Raw genomic sequence first — 14,067 nt, 5'->3', positions numbered from 1 at the left:
AGCGCTCACCCCGGTGTTGATGAAGTGTTTTGAGAGACTGGTCCAGAGTCATATCATGTCCTTCATCCCTCCCACCTTGGATGCACACCAGTTTGGTTACAGGGCTAACAGGTCTACTGTTGCTGCTGCTCTCCATGCTACCCTGTCCCATCTGGAGCACCAGGGGAGCTCCGCACGTCTCCTCTTTATTGATTTTAGCTCTGCTTTTAACACCATCCTCCCTCACAGATTGGTGTGCAAGCTGCTAGCCCAGCGACTCCCGTATTCCACCCGTCTATGGATTAAAGACATCCTGACAGACCGCACACAAAGGGTTAGGGTGGGCCCTCACATCTCCTCGGCCATCAGCATCGGCTCTCCTCAGGGCTGGGTGCTGAGCCCTCTGCTCTTCAAGCTGTACACATGACTGCTCCCTCGCCCACCACAGCAACATCATCATCAAATTTGCAGACGACACACCACTGTGGTGGGGCTCATCTCTGGGGAGGATGAGTCCGCCTACAGGGACAAAGTGGAGCGGCTGACAGTGTGGTGCACTGATGAGAATGAGAAAAACTATTACCTGTATAATCATTTTAACAGTATATGTATATTACTAGTTTGTATTAATAAGCTATGGATTAATTGCTTCTAATAAGACTTCCATATCAAAGTGTTTACGTGCAAAAGCTAAAAGAATAAACTTGCAACATTTCAGTCAAACTGCTGACCTTTTAGTCTGTACTCAGGAAACTGTTAATCTTAAACATCTAGGATTGTAAAATCAGCAGCAACAGGCTTTTTCACTTCTTCTTAAGTTGTTTTGAACAAATCCATCCATCCATCCATTGTCTCCCGCTTATCCGAGGTCGGGTCGCGGGGGCAGCAGCTTGAGCAGAGATGCCCAGACTTCCCTCTCCCCGGCCACTTCTTCTAGCTCTTCCGGGAGAATCCCAAGGCGTTCCCAGGCCAGTCGAGAGACATAGTCCCTCCAGCGTGTCCTGGGTCTTCCCCGGGGCCTCCTCCCGGTTGGACGTGCCCGGAACACCTCACCAGGGAGGCGTCCAGGAGGCATCCTGATCAGATGCCCGAGCCACCTCATCTGACTCCTCTCGATGCGGAGGAGCAGCGGCTCTACTCTGAGCCCCTCCCGGATGACTGAGCTTCTCACCCTATCTTTAAGGGAAAGCCCAGACACCCTGCGGAGGAAACTCATTTCAGCCGCTTGTATTCGCGATCTCGTTCTTTCGGTCACTACCCATAGCTCATGACCATAGGTGAGGGTAGGAACATAGATCGACTGGTAAATTGAGAGCTTCGCCTTGCGGCTCAGCTCCTTTTTCACCACGACAGACCGATGCAATGCCCGCATTACTGCGGATGCCGCACCGATCCGCCTGTCGATCTCACGCTCCATTCTTCCCTTCCCTCACTCGTGAACAAGACCCCGAGATACTTGAACTCCTCCACTTGAGGCAGGATCTCGCTACCAACCCTGAGAGGGCACTCCACCCTTTTCCGGCTGAGGACCATGGTCTCGGATTTGGAGGTGCTGATTCTCATCCCAGCCGCTTCACACTCGGCTGCGAACCGATCCAGAGAGAGCTGAAGATTTGAACAAATGTGTTGTAATTTTTGGGCATATTACTGAACCCTCCCAAAGAATTGTGTAACCTTGTCTCATGATAAGCTGTCTCAATTATAAAAGGGAACTCAACCCCCGCAAGACTGGGCTATTTGCTGGTAACTGTCAGTAACACAAGCTGACAGGGGCTGCAGTGGTCTCTCTGCTCACCAAGAATAAAGAAATTGCTTTTTTACTCTACATCTGCTCTCTGCCTGCTGTTTGCCTCGAACCTTCGTCCACACTGACAACAACCTGCTCCTGACCAAGGAGCTCATGTTGTGGACTTCAGGAAAAAGAAAACGGACATCAAACCACTCTACATCGGAGGGGACTGTGTGGAGAGGGTGACTTCCGTTTCCTGGGAGTCCACATCATGGAAGACCTGTCCTGGGGTGGGAACACAGCTGAGCTGGCAAAGGCGGCTCAGCAGAGAGTCCTCAGTTAGAATAACATCTTCCAAAAACTGCAAGTGTCCTTCTATCGAGAGTATCCTGTGCTGTCTCGGCGTGGGGCTTTACAGCTGCACAACAGCGCAGAGGAAGACACTTCAGCGGACTGTAAAGACTGGCCAGCAGATCATCTTGCTTTTTACTCTCTCTGGATGAACTGCACTGCTCTCGCTGCCTCAGGAAAGCGGAAAACATCTTGAAAGACTCCTCACACCCCACTCATGACATGTTCCAACAAGATAGAGGAGCATCAAAACAAAGACTAAGACTCCTCACACCCCCCCCCCCCCCCCCCATGACATGTTTCAACAGTTGCCAACAGGTAAAAGATAGAGGAGCATGAAAACAAAGACTAAGAGACTGAATGACAGTTACTACCCTGCTGCTATTAGAGCACTGAATGCCACCTCATCACTGCCAGTGCAGCAGTGCAATAGATGCCATCTTGTGCAATAGTGTTCATGTGCAATAAGGTCTTATGTTGAATGTTTGTGTTCTACCTCATTTCTTCTTATCCTTGTCTAATTATATTTATTTATATTTTGACACCGCAGGAACTGCACCTAATTTCATTGTATTTGTTACAATGACAATAAAGAGATTCTGATATTCTGAAGAAAAGGGTTAGCATGAAAACCTGCGGCCACCGGAGTTGACGACCCCTGCTTCAGAGTATAAATGGTTAGACAAACAGGTATGTAGGAAGTATGTAAGCAGTGTGACAGCCGATCTTAGAAAGCCAATGTTTAATGTTAAAGGCATATAGTGTTTGCTTTGTTTTTGTGGAAAAATATTCAAAATGAAAAAAAAAAAAACAATTAGCCCTGAAAGAGTTACGGTCAAAGTGCTTTACATGAAAATAGATCAATAAACTCAAAGACTGATAAATGAATAATAAAAACAATAAATATTTGACAAATAACATACTAGCAGCACATAAAAACTCATTGCGAGTGACTAAAAGCCAGGTAGAAAAAACAAAGGGTCTTGTTCAGAAAGAGGACGCCATCTCCTCCTTCTTGTTTGTTTTCCACTGGCCTACCCCTAACTACAAACCCTGAACTTAAGGTTCGTGGGGGTAAGGCCGGGTACACCACGGCCCCTAATCTTAAAATTTTAGAGTAGGCGTCTAATCCAGGGGTAGGCAACGTCGGTCCTGGAGTGCCGCAGTAAGTGCAGGTTTTTGTTCCAACCCAGTTCCTTAACGAGAACTCAATTATTGCTGATGAAGCACATATTGCTTAAGTGACATTTTGATGCTTCATTTTAGTGGTCTCGCTTGTTAAGGTTCTCCAACCTTAATTGCTTATTTCAATCTTAAACTGCTGCATTCAGTGTTTTAATTGCTCCTTATTAGCAATAAGATGTAAAAGACAAAGCAGCCAGCAGTTCTCCAGCTAGCTTTTTTCCAATTACATCTGTGTGTGTTCATCATGCACGGTTTGATTTAATAAAACACTTAATAGAAAAATGTGACAGACTGAAAATGATCTGTTTTAGGCTTCATATCATTTGGATGTTATCCTTGGAAAGGAAAAAAATCTACGATATAAGAGCCTTACATTGCACAGACTAACAAGCCATAAAATTAAATAAGGTCTGAGATTGGCAATGATTGGTTTCTAATTAAGCAATTGGGTTGGAATGAAAACCTGTAGCCACTGCGGCTCACCAGGACCGACGTTGCCTACCCCTGGCCTAATCATAAAATAGTGTAACGGTGCCTAATCGTAAAAACAAGTGGCGTCCGCTTTCTGAACAAGAGCCACAACAAAAATGTGTTTTCAGCAAAGATATAGTAATTGACAGGGTTGGAGTTGCTCTTATCTGAAGTGGTGGGCTGTTCCAGAGCACGACCGACCCCCCCACCCCACCCTGTTTCTTTCATCTTGACCGTGGAAAGGCCAGTAGCCACTGAGAGCAAGAAGGGACAAAACAGACAAAAAGGTCAGACCGAAGCGCCGGGACCAGACCACTGAAACATTTCAAAGGCAGTCAGTCATCATCCAACCCGCTATATCCTAACCACAGGGTCACAGGGGTCCACTGGAGTCAACCCCAACCAACACAGGGTGCAAGGCAGGAACAAACCCCGGGCAGGGCGCCAGCTCACCACAGGGCACACACACACACTACGGACAATTTAAGATCGCCAATGCACCTAACCTGCATGTCTTTGGACTGTGGGAGGAAACCCACGCAGACACGGTGAGAACACACATTTAAAAGTGCACAATAAAATTGTAAAATCAATTTTCAAATCGTCTGACGGGGAGCCAATGAAGTGAAGCCAAAATAAGAGTGATGTGCTCACGCTCACGTGACCCACGTTAAGAGTTTTGGACCAACTGCCAGCGAGAGAGAAGCCATTGAGTGACACCCCTGGACAGTGAGTTACAATAGTCAAGACGGGAAGAAAAACGAGAGCATGAAGGGCTTTTTTATCCAAATCAGCAGAACAAAGGAAAGGGCCGATTTATTGAAATGATTCTTAACTGGGGTGGCACAGTGGGTAGCGCTGATGCCTTGCAGTTGGGAGACCTGGGGGCCTGGGTTCACTTCCCGGGTCCTCCTTGCATGGAGTTTGCATGTTCTCCCCGTGTCTGCGTAGGTTTCCTCCCACAGTCCGAAGACATGCAGGTTAGGTGGATTGGCGATTCTAAATTGGCCCTGGTATGTGGGTGTGTTTGTCCTGCGGTGGGTTGGCACCCTGCCCGGGATTGGTTCCTGCCTCGTGCCCTGTGTTGGCTGGGATTGGCTCCAGCAGACACCCGTGACCCTGTGTTCGGATTCAGCGGGTTGGAAAATGGATGGATGGATGGATTTTTAACTGGAAAAAATGTCTTCTTGTCATGTAGTGTGTCAGCTCATCCATGTTCTGCCCAGCCGTATCAAATAGAAGGTGTTGTGTGTGTGTGTTATTTCAAGCTGATAATCAAACAGTCGTATCGTGCAGAACTTTACTTATTGCTATCTATGGCTACTGGACAAAGTAGGCTCTCAACATTCACACGAGGCTTTTAGCAGTTGGCTATTAAGTCCACCATCTGTAATTCATTAGAAATATTCCTTTATTTTTGATTTCCCCATAACCGTGTAACTTGCTGTCCTTACGGTGACAGAATTAGATTTTTTTTAGGAAATGTGCGAACACCTTGTTTTTTTAAAAAAAAAAAAAGTCGTGTAATACATTTCATAGAAATTCTGAGCATAAAGCATTCCGTGAATAAGAGCTCATCTTCTGCAAGAGAGCATGTAAGGCCACACTGCAGGAAAGCAGCCTTCGCTTTTCTGTTAAGCGCTTTACCTTTTCCTAACATTTATTTAAAGCATTCCAATCAACGTTTGCTACTTAAAGATGACATGTAATGCTTCTCTTGTTTATTATTTTTTAACGTAAGCCACTTTTCCATCTTCACTGCCAAGTATCGTCTTATATCAGGGGTGCCCAACTCCAGTCCTGGAGGGCCGCAGTGGCTGCAGGTTTTCATTTTAACTCTTTTCCTAATTAGTGATCTGTTTTTGCTGCTAATTAACTTCTTTTGAATTAATTTTACTTGACTTGGTTTTTGAGAAATGTTTCCCTAAATTTCTTCATCATTCCTCTGAATTGCTTCATTTCTTTCCTTAAATGGCACCCAAAGAAAAGTGAAATGTGAAGTGAGTGAGCCAACATTAAGTCAGGGCCTCAAACTCCAACCAATTTCACTCCAACCAGTTCCTTAATGAGGCGCTGAGTCTTGTCTTTAATTAAACCCGTTCTTTAATTCCATGGCTTGTTGCTGCTTTCATTGTGCAATAGCAGACATTTCCGAAATTGTGGATTTTTTCTTTTCTAAGAGCAGATCAGCATTCCTGAGACCTTCGCCTTTATTTTCAGATATTGTATGATGGTCACAGTTTGCTGGTCCTGTTTTGGCTCATTCTGTATCATATTATTGTTAGGCTGCTAATTAAGGAAAAAAAACAATTGAGGGGTCTGAGTCTTCAAGAGCAAGTCAATTAAAATGAATTCAAAAGAAGTTAATTAGCAGCAAAAACAGGTCACTACTTAAGAAAGGGGTTAGAATGAAAACCTGCAGCCACTGCGGCCCAGCAGGACTGGAGTTGGGCACCCCGGTCTTATATAATACCCTACCGTGGCTGACCGTTTGTCTGTCCAGGGTTTTAAATCACCTATAGCTCACAAACCGTTTGAACGATTGACCTGAAATTTGGTACACATATACTACGCTAAGTCTACTATTCGCTTTCGGGGTGGTGATTGACCTCCAAGGTTATTCCTGCTTTTATTTTATTGAATTGTTGAATCAGCTCTCGGCAGCGGGCGGCCGTGCAGCGCATGCGTACGGGCGCCGTTCTCATTCCCTACCATCTTCGCTTTCCCTTCCTCTAACTCTTCATATCTTAAATCATTCTTGAGGCACATTGAAGACTTGTGTGCTAGCTTACGTGAAAAATTAAAGACAACGTACTAAGTAATTGCAACACAATCAGTTTTAATGCGAAAAGATGCCGACGAATGAGAGAAAAAGTGGGCCGCTAGGGTGGAGTAAAGAAGAGCTGCTCAGGAAGCAGCAAGCGCATCAACCTCTGAGCAAACGAACGATGAACGTACAGAGAAAAAGGAGGAAAACTAGAAGTCAAGTGGATTTATCGTGCAGTACGCCATTAATGGTATAAAATTATTGTTTCAAGAATAACCGAGCACGCTTATGTGAAATAATGAATGTCGCTGTGGGTACAATATGGCAGAATAAAGCTTTTCAGGTGACCTGCGCTACGGAATCACCGCCTGCCATTACAGCCGCATCTGTGAGATTCACTGGGGCAGACTGCAAGTTCAAGACGCCTGTATTAGGTCTTCTGCCCCCCTCTTCTTCGGGAACTCAAGTGTCTGATCTTTGGCGCTCAGTCCCCTGAGCAGGGAGCGGGCGACTCACAGTACACGGCAGCCTGGAGACTCGGCGTGAGCGTGGGCGGCGGGCCGTGAAGCCCCAAAGCTGAAATAAACAAACTGCCGCGATTCTCACTCGTTCTATTTTGCTTTCCTCTTCACTTTCTCTCTCCCCCCCCCATGATTCGTCGCCCTCACGCTGTCCTAGTTTTTCAAGCCCACAACATTCCTGCCCACGCCCCCCTACGCTCTCGTTGCTTACCTACACTCCTCCTCTTCGCCACTCTTTCTCTCCTCGTTTCTCTCTTTCCTCTGTTTGCTTTAGTCTGTGAAATGCAGACACGTGTCTTCTAAGGCAACCTGCCTGAAGAAATAAACATAGAAACTAAAGGAGACAGCAAGGAGGGACTCAACGAAACGTTGTAAGAAAAGTGAGACCAACCGGGTGTACAGTGCCATCTACTGGACGGAGGGAGGATTATTTCTTTTCCTCTATTATTAAAGGACTAGCTGTGTGTGGTGTTCAGGACCAAAATCCCCGAAGACTCTCTAGCACAGTGTTTCCCAAACTCAGTCCTGGTGAACCCCTGTGGCTGCAGGTTTTTGTTCCAACCGGATTCCTAATCAGTGACAACACCTGATAGCACTCATCTCATTTAATTAGCTGGTATTTTTTTTCTTTTATTCGACATTCAGAAAAGCATAGCAGCATGATTTTTACATTTAGAAGACATTTAGAAATATTTCTGCTTTTGCTATAGATTTAAATGCTCAACTCTCTTTTGTTGATTTTATTATACATCCATCCATCCATCCATTTTCCAACCCGCTGAATCCGAACACAGGGTCACGGGGGTCTGCTGGGCCCAATCCCAGCCAACACAGGGCACAAGGCAGGAACCAATCCCGGGCAGGGTGCCAACCCACCGCAGGACACACACAAACACACCCACACACCAAGCACACACTAGGGCCAATTTAGAATCGCCAGTCCACCTAACATGCATGTCTTTGGACTGTGGGAGGAAACCCACGCAGACACGGGGAGAACATGCAAACTCCACGCAGGGAGGACCCGGGAAGCGAACCTGGGTTCCCCAGGTCTCCCAACTGTGAGGCAGCAGCGCTACCCACTGCGCCACCGTGCCACCCGATTTTATTATACATTGCCCTTTCATTGTGCAGTTTTTCCCCCTTTGCTGTATCTTAATAATGACAATTTAAAACGAGCAGAGCAGACATGCTGGCAAACAACATTAAATAATCAAAGGCTGCAAGTACTATTGCTAAATAATACATTAATTAAACAATTAGAAGACCTAGAAAAGTAGAATGAAAATCAAGATGAAAATACAGTTAAAAAGAAAAAAATACATTATTCCTATATAACTGCTTGGTACATTTTAACTTTTTTTTTTTTTTTTTTTTTTAGCAAACTTAGTTTTGTAATTTCTATATTGTTCCCTAAACACAGAACTTGGGAAATATCAGTTCACTTAATTAGCCCAGGAGTTCAATTAAAAACAGAAGCTGGTTGGAACAAAAACCCGCAGCCACAAGGGGTTTCTCAGGACCGAGTTTGGGAAACACTGCTCTAGCAGCTACTGTTATGTTGGTGAACCTGCAGAGACGTCAGCTAACTGGGCTGGCACAGCTGGTAGTCGTGAAGTCGAGTGAACATGTGGCACGAACTGACCGGGACAGACTGAAATCTGTCTCAGGCAAACATGTGGTAGGTAACTTGCTGCGTGAACGTACAGTGTGCATGTACCACAAATCTGAGTTTGTCTGCTTGGGTTGAATGAAAAATGAGGTACACGCAAGCGCCGAAAATATGTAAAAGTGCATGCACAAGTCACACTTGCACAAGCTTCTACATCTTCCGAAGAATTCACACCCACTGTGCATGCAAGCGCCTGAAACAAATTAAAAGTGCAAGCATGCGCCACCTCTCCGAGTTTAGTTACACGTCACATTTGTATAAGCTTCTACATCTACCGAAGAATTCATCCAAACTCTCATGTCGCTGTGGTTGAGCGTGAGCAGAGCAGACTGCTCCATACAAGTGCATGCACATAAGTAACCCTTTCGTAATGAGAACTGAGGTGCACGCATAAAAGTGCAGGCATGCGCCATCTCACCATGTACAAGTCACGCATGTATAAGATTCTTTCCTAGAATTAATACCAACTCTCATGTTGCTGTGGTTGAGCGTGAGCAGAGCGGACTGCTCCATCGAGAGAGATGTGAAGAGAGCAAACCAAATGAACAACTTCTTTAACAGGTTTGACCACCCTAACCCACTCTCACTCTCACCTTGGAGTACTGCACCCTCCACACATCCTTCTGCTGATACCAGCATAGAAGAGACATCCCCACCCATAATTACAACAGCGCAGGAGAGCAGAGAGCTGAGGAGACTTCGTGCCAGTAAAGCAGCGGGTCCAGATGGAGTATCGCCACGACTGCTGAAGGTCTGTGCATCAGAGCTGGGGGGTCCTCTACAGCACATCTTCAACCTGAGCCTGGAACAGGGGAGAGTCCCGAGGCTTTGGAAAACATCTTGCATCACCCCAGTCCCAAAGGTATCACGTCCTAGTGAGCTGAATGACTTCTGGCCTGTCACTCTGATGTCACATGACATGAAGACCATGGAGAGGCTGCTGCTTCACCACCTTAGGCCACAGGTTCAACACGACCTTGACATTCTGCAGTTTGCATATCAGGAGAAGGTGGGAGCGGAGGATGCCATCATCTATATGCTACACCGATCCCTCTCTCACTTGGACAGAGGCAGAGGCGCTGTAAGAATTATGTTTCTAGACTTCTCTAGCGCCTTCAACACAATCCAACCTCTGCTCCTTAGGGACAAGCTGACAGAGATGGGAGTAGATTCATATCTGGTGGCATGGATCGTGGACTATCTTAAAGACAGACCTCAGTATGTGCATCTTGGGAACTGCACATCTGAAATTGTGGTCAGCAACACAGGAGTGCCACAAGGGACTGTACTTTCTCCAAACCTGTTCAGCCTATAGACATCAGACTTCCAATACAACTCGGAGTCCTGCCATGTGCAAAAGTTCGCTGATGACACTGCTATCGTGGGCTGCATAAGGAGTGGGCTGGAGGAGGAGTATAGGGACCTAATTAAGGACTTTGTTAAATGGTGCGACTCAAACCACCTACAACTGAACACCAGCAAAACCAAGGAGCTGGTGGTGGATTTTAGGAGGCCCAGACCCCTCATAGACCCCGTGATCATCAGAGGTGACTGTGTGCAGATGGTGCAGACCTATAAATACCTGGGAGTGCAGCTGGATGATAAATTAGACTGGACTGCCAATACTGATGCTCTGTGCAAGAAAGGACAGAGCCGGTTATATTTCCTTAGAAGGCTGGCGTCCTTCAACATCTGCAATAAGATGCTGCAGATGTTCTATCAGACAGTTGTGGCGAGCGCCCTCTTTTACACGGTGGTGTGCTGGGGAGGCAGCATTAAGAGGAAAGACGCCTCATGCCTGGACAAACTGGTGAGGAAGGCAGGCTCTATTGTTGGCATGGAGCTGGACAGTTTAACATCTGCGGCAGAGCGAAGGGCGCTGAGCAGGCTCCTATCAATCATGGAGAATCCACTGCATCCACTTAATAGGATCATCTCCAGACAGAAGAGCAGCTTCAGTGACAGACTGCTGTCACCGTCCTGCTCCACTGACAGATTGAGGAGATCGTTCCTCCCCCAAAACTATGCGACTCTTCAATTCCACCCGGGGGGGTAAACGTTAACATTTAACTTTATACAAAGTTATTGTCTGTTTTTCACCTGCATTATTATCAATCTTTAATTTAATATTATTTATTGTATCATTATGCTGCTGCTGGAGAATGTGAATTTCCCATTGGGATTAATAAAGTATCTATCTATCTATCTATCTATCTATCTATCTATCTATCTATCTATCTATCTATCTATCTATCTATCTATCTATCTATCTATCTATCTATCTATCTATCTATCTATCTATCTATCTATCTATCTATCTATCTGTCATATAGTGCCTTTCAGATCTATCTATCTATCTATCTATCTATCTATCTATCTATCTATCTATCTATCTATCTATCTATCTATCTATCTATCTATCTATCTATCTATCTATCTATCTATCTATCTATCTTCCAAACTTTCATGTCGATGTGGTTGAGCGTGAGCAGAGCAGACTGCTCCATACAAGCACACGCCATAAGTAAGCCTTTCGTAATGAGAACTGAGGTGCACGCATAAAAGTGCAGGCATGCGCCATCTCACCAAGTACAAGTCACGCCTGTATAAGCTTCTACATCTTTCCTAGAATTAATACCAACTCTCTTGTCGCTGTGGTTGAGCATGAGCAGAGCGGACTGCTCCATACATACACACACACACACACACACAGGTCTTTCGTAATGAGAACTGAGGTGCACGGAAGCGCTGAAACAAATTAAAAGTTCAGGCATGCGGCATCTCTCCGAGTACAGTTACAAGTCACATTTGTATAAGCTTCTACATCTACCGAAGAATTCATCCAAACTCTCATGTCGCTGTGGGTGAGTGTGAGCAGAGCAGAGCAGACTGCTCCATACATACACACACACACACACATACACAGGTCTTTCGTTTATATATGTCCAATGAGGCATATTGGATATACTAAAAGAAGGCTGGGAGGAGGAGGAGGCCCTTCCCTCTGTAAATATAGTTAAGTATATTGCACAAGTGTGCAATAATTAGACCCATCTTAAAAAATCACATGGAAAAGGTGCAAACAGCCCAGGCTCGTTGTTATAACCGTGGTACATCCCTTTGGGAGTTCCGCCCGGGGGATTGAGTCATAGTATTAGTTCCTACCTCACATTCCAAATTGTTGGCTCATTGGTAAGGCCCATATGAAGTTAAGGAAAGAAAGGGTTTGGTCAATTATTTAGTTATCCAACCTAATTATCGACCCAGAGAGCGGATTTATCATGTTAATTTGCTGAAACTGTGGAAGGAGAGGAATCCCGGTCCCTTCTCCGGACAGCCCTGTTAATCTTTACTCATAAATTGAACTTTAACTTCGGTGATAATTTGACTTGCCTACAGTGACAGGAACTTGAAGCAGCTATCCTGTCTGTTCCAGAGGTAGTGAACGAAAAGCCCGGACGAACCTCTCTGGTTGCTCATGACTTCGTGATGAAACCCAGGGTTATAGTCAGAGAACACCCTTCTTGGATTCCCGAAGCAAAAAAGGCAGAAGTGGAGTTGGAGATCAAACATATGCTGGATCTAGGTGTGATAGAGGAGAGTTATAGTCCCTGGTCCAGTCCCATCGTGTTGGTCAAAAAGCCTGATGGAAATTGGAGGTTTTGCAATGATTTCTGTCAGCTTAACCAAGAATCCCAATTCAATGCCTATCCTATGCCACAAGTGGATGACCTCCTCAAGTAGCTAGGACATGCCAAATTTTTGACTACCCTTGATATGACAAAAGGGTACTGGCAGGTTCCGTTAACAGACTCTGCAAAGGAAAAGACAGAGTTTAGCACCCCTAGCAGACATTGGCAGTATCGTGTACTTCCATTCAGATTACTTGGAGTTCTCCCACTACCTTCCAGCATCTGGTGGACAAAGTGCTCTGACCCTATAAGTCATATAGTGCTGCCTACTTGGATGATGTTGTCATCTATTCCAGAACCTGGAAGGAACACCTACAGCAGGTTATGGACACTAGCAAATACCGGTCTTTGTATCAGTCTGGAGAAATGCTACTTTGGATTGGTCGAAGCCAAATATTTAGGTTACCTAGTGGGCCGAGGTATGGTCAAACCACAATGTTCTAAGATAGATGCCACTGTGAATTGGCCCTGCCCAATAACCAAGAGGCAGGTACAAGCATTTCTCAGCTTGGCAGGTTACTATCGCAAGTTTGTACCCCGGTTTTCCGAGACAGCCACTCCCTTGACAAATCTTACAAAAATGAGGAAATCTAATCACATGGTATGGGATGATGCTACAGATGCTGCATTTAGTGACCTTAAGCAGGCTCTTACGTCAGCTCCTATTTTGAAAGCACCTGATTTTTCTTTGCCTTTCATTCTCCAGACAGATGCTTCGGACACAGGTCTTGGTGCCATGCTGAGCCAGAGTATCGATGGAGTAGAACACCCCGTAATGTACCTGAGCCGGAAACTGTTGGACTGGGAGACCAGGGAAGTGGTGGTGGAGAGGAGGCTTTGGCGATTAAATGGGTGATTACTCAGCTGAGGTACTACCTCTTGGGACGTGAGTTCATCCTGGTGACTGACCATGCACCTTTACAGTGGCTATGAATCCACAAGTCATGTGGTGGTTTTTAGACCTACAGCCTTACAAGTATTCAGTCATTTCTCTTTGTGGTGTACTGCAGGCCAATGCTGATGCCCTTTCCTGGTGCCACGACCTCACAGACAGGTATGCCCGACCCGATGGGTCTGGGCTGAGGGGAGGACCGTGTCACACACATGCAACTAGGAAGGAGCTGAGTGGACCAAGTGGAGGTAATTACCCACCAGGCCAGGGGGTGGCAGGGTGCACTAAACCTACCTCTGTTTTTTCTACATACCAAATACAGGAAAACCTGCCTAATCACTTTCTTTTCCGGCGCACAGACTGATGCCACTTCCGGTTCTGGCTAGATGACATCACTTCCGGTTCATGGCTTATAAAGCCACCAGTTTCCAAAGCCTTGTCAGTTCAATCCTGGAACTCAACCTGACCACAACTTGTGTTCATTAAAACTTTTGCAGCTAGGGACAATATACGGGTGGCTGTCCCAGACCTTTCCAGTGTGTTGAGACTCATTCTTTCACAATAGATTGAATTTAATTATAGTATAGTAGGCAGGATTACATAGATAGATAGATAGATAGATAGATAGATAGATAGATAGATAGATAGATAGATAGATAGATAGATAGATAGATAGATAGATAGATAGATAGATAGATAGATAGATAGATAGATAGATAGATAGATAGATAGATAGATAGATAATGTGGAATAAAGTGCTATAACAGCGCCGACCCAACACAGACTGACAACGGAGGCATTTCAAAAG

At 45.4% G+C, this 14,067-nt stretch overlaps 1 protein-coding gene across 1 annotated transcript in view; it reads right to left on the bottom strand.

The window, feature by feature from the left end:
* LOC114641696 (zinc finger protein 501-like) overlaps nt 1-7,346 on the bottom strand; it is a 28,682-nt gene extending 21,336 nt beyond the window's left edge. Inside the window, exon 1 of the mRNA XM_028790724.2 lies at nt 7,215-7,346. The gene's annotated coding sequence lies outside the window, so the exon portion shown is untranslated. The remainder of the gene's footprint in view (nt 1-7,214) is intronic.
* Nucleotides 7,347-14,067: the final 6,721 nt, after the last annotated feature.

Source organism: Erpetoichthys calabaricus, chromosome 5, assembly GCF_900747795.2.
Source record: "Erpetoichthys calabaricus chromosome 5, fErpCal1.3, whole genome shotgun sequence".
NCBI lineage: Eukaryota > Metazoa > Chordata > Cladistia > Polypteriformes > Polypteridae > Erpetoichthys > Erpetoichthys calabaricus.
This window is presented reverse-complemented; position numbering and strand designations above follow the sequence as displayed.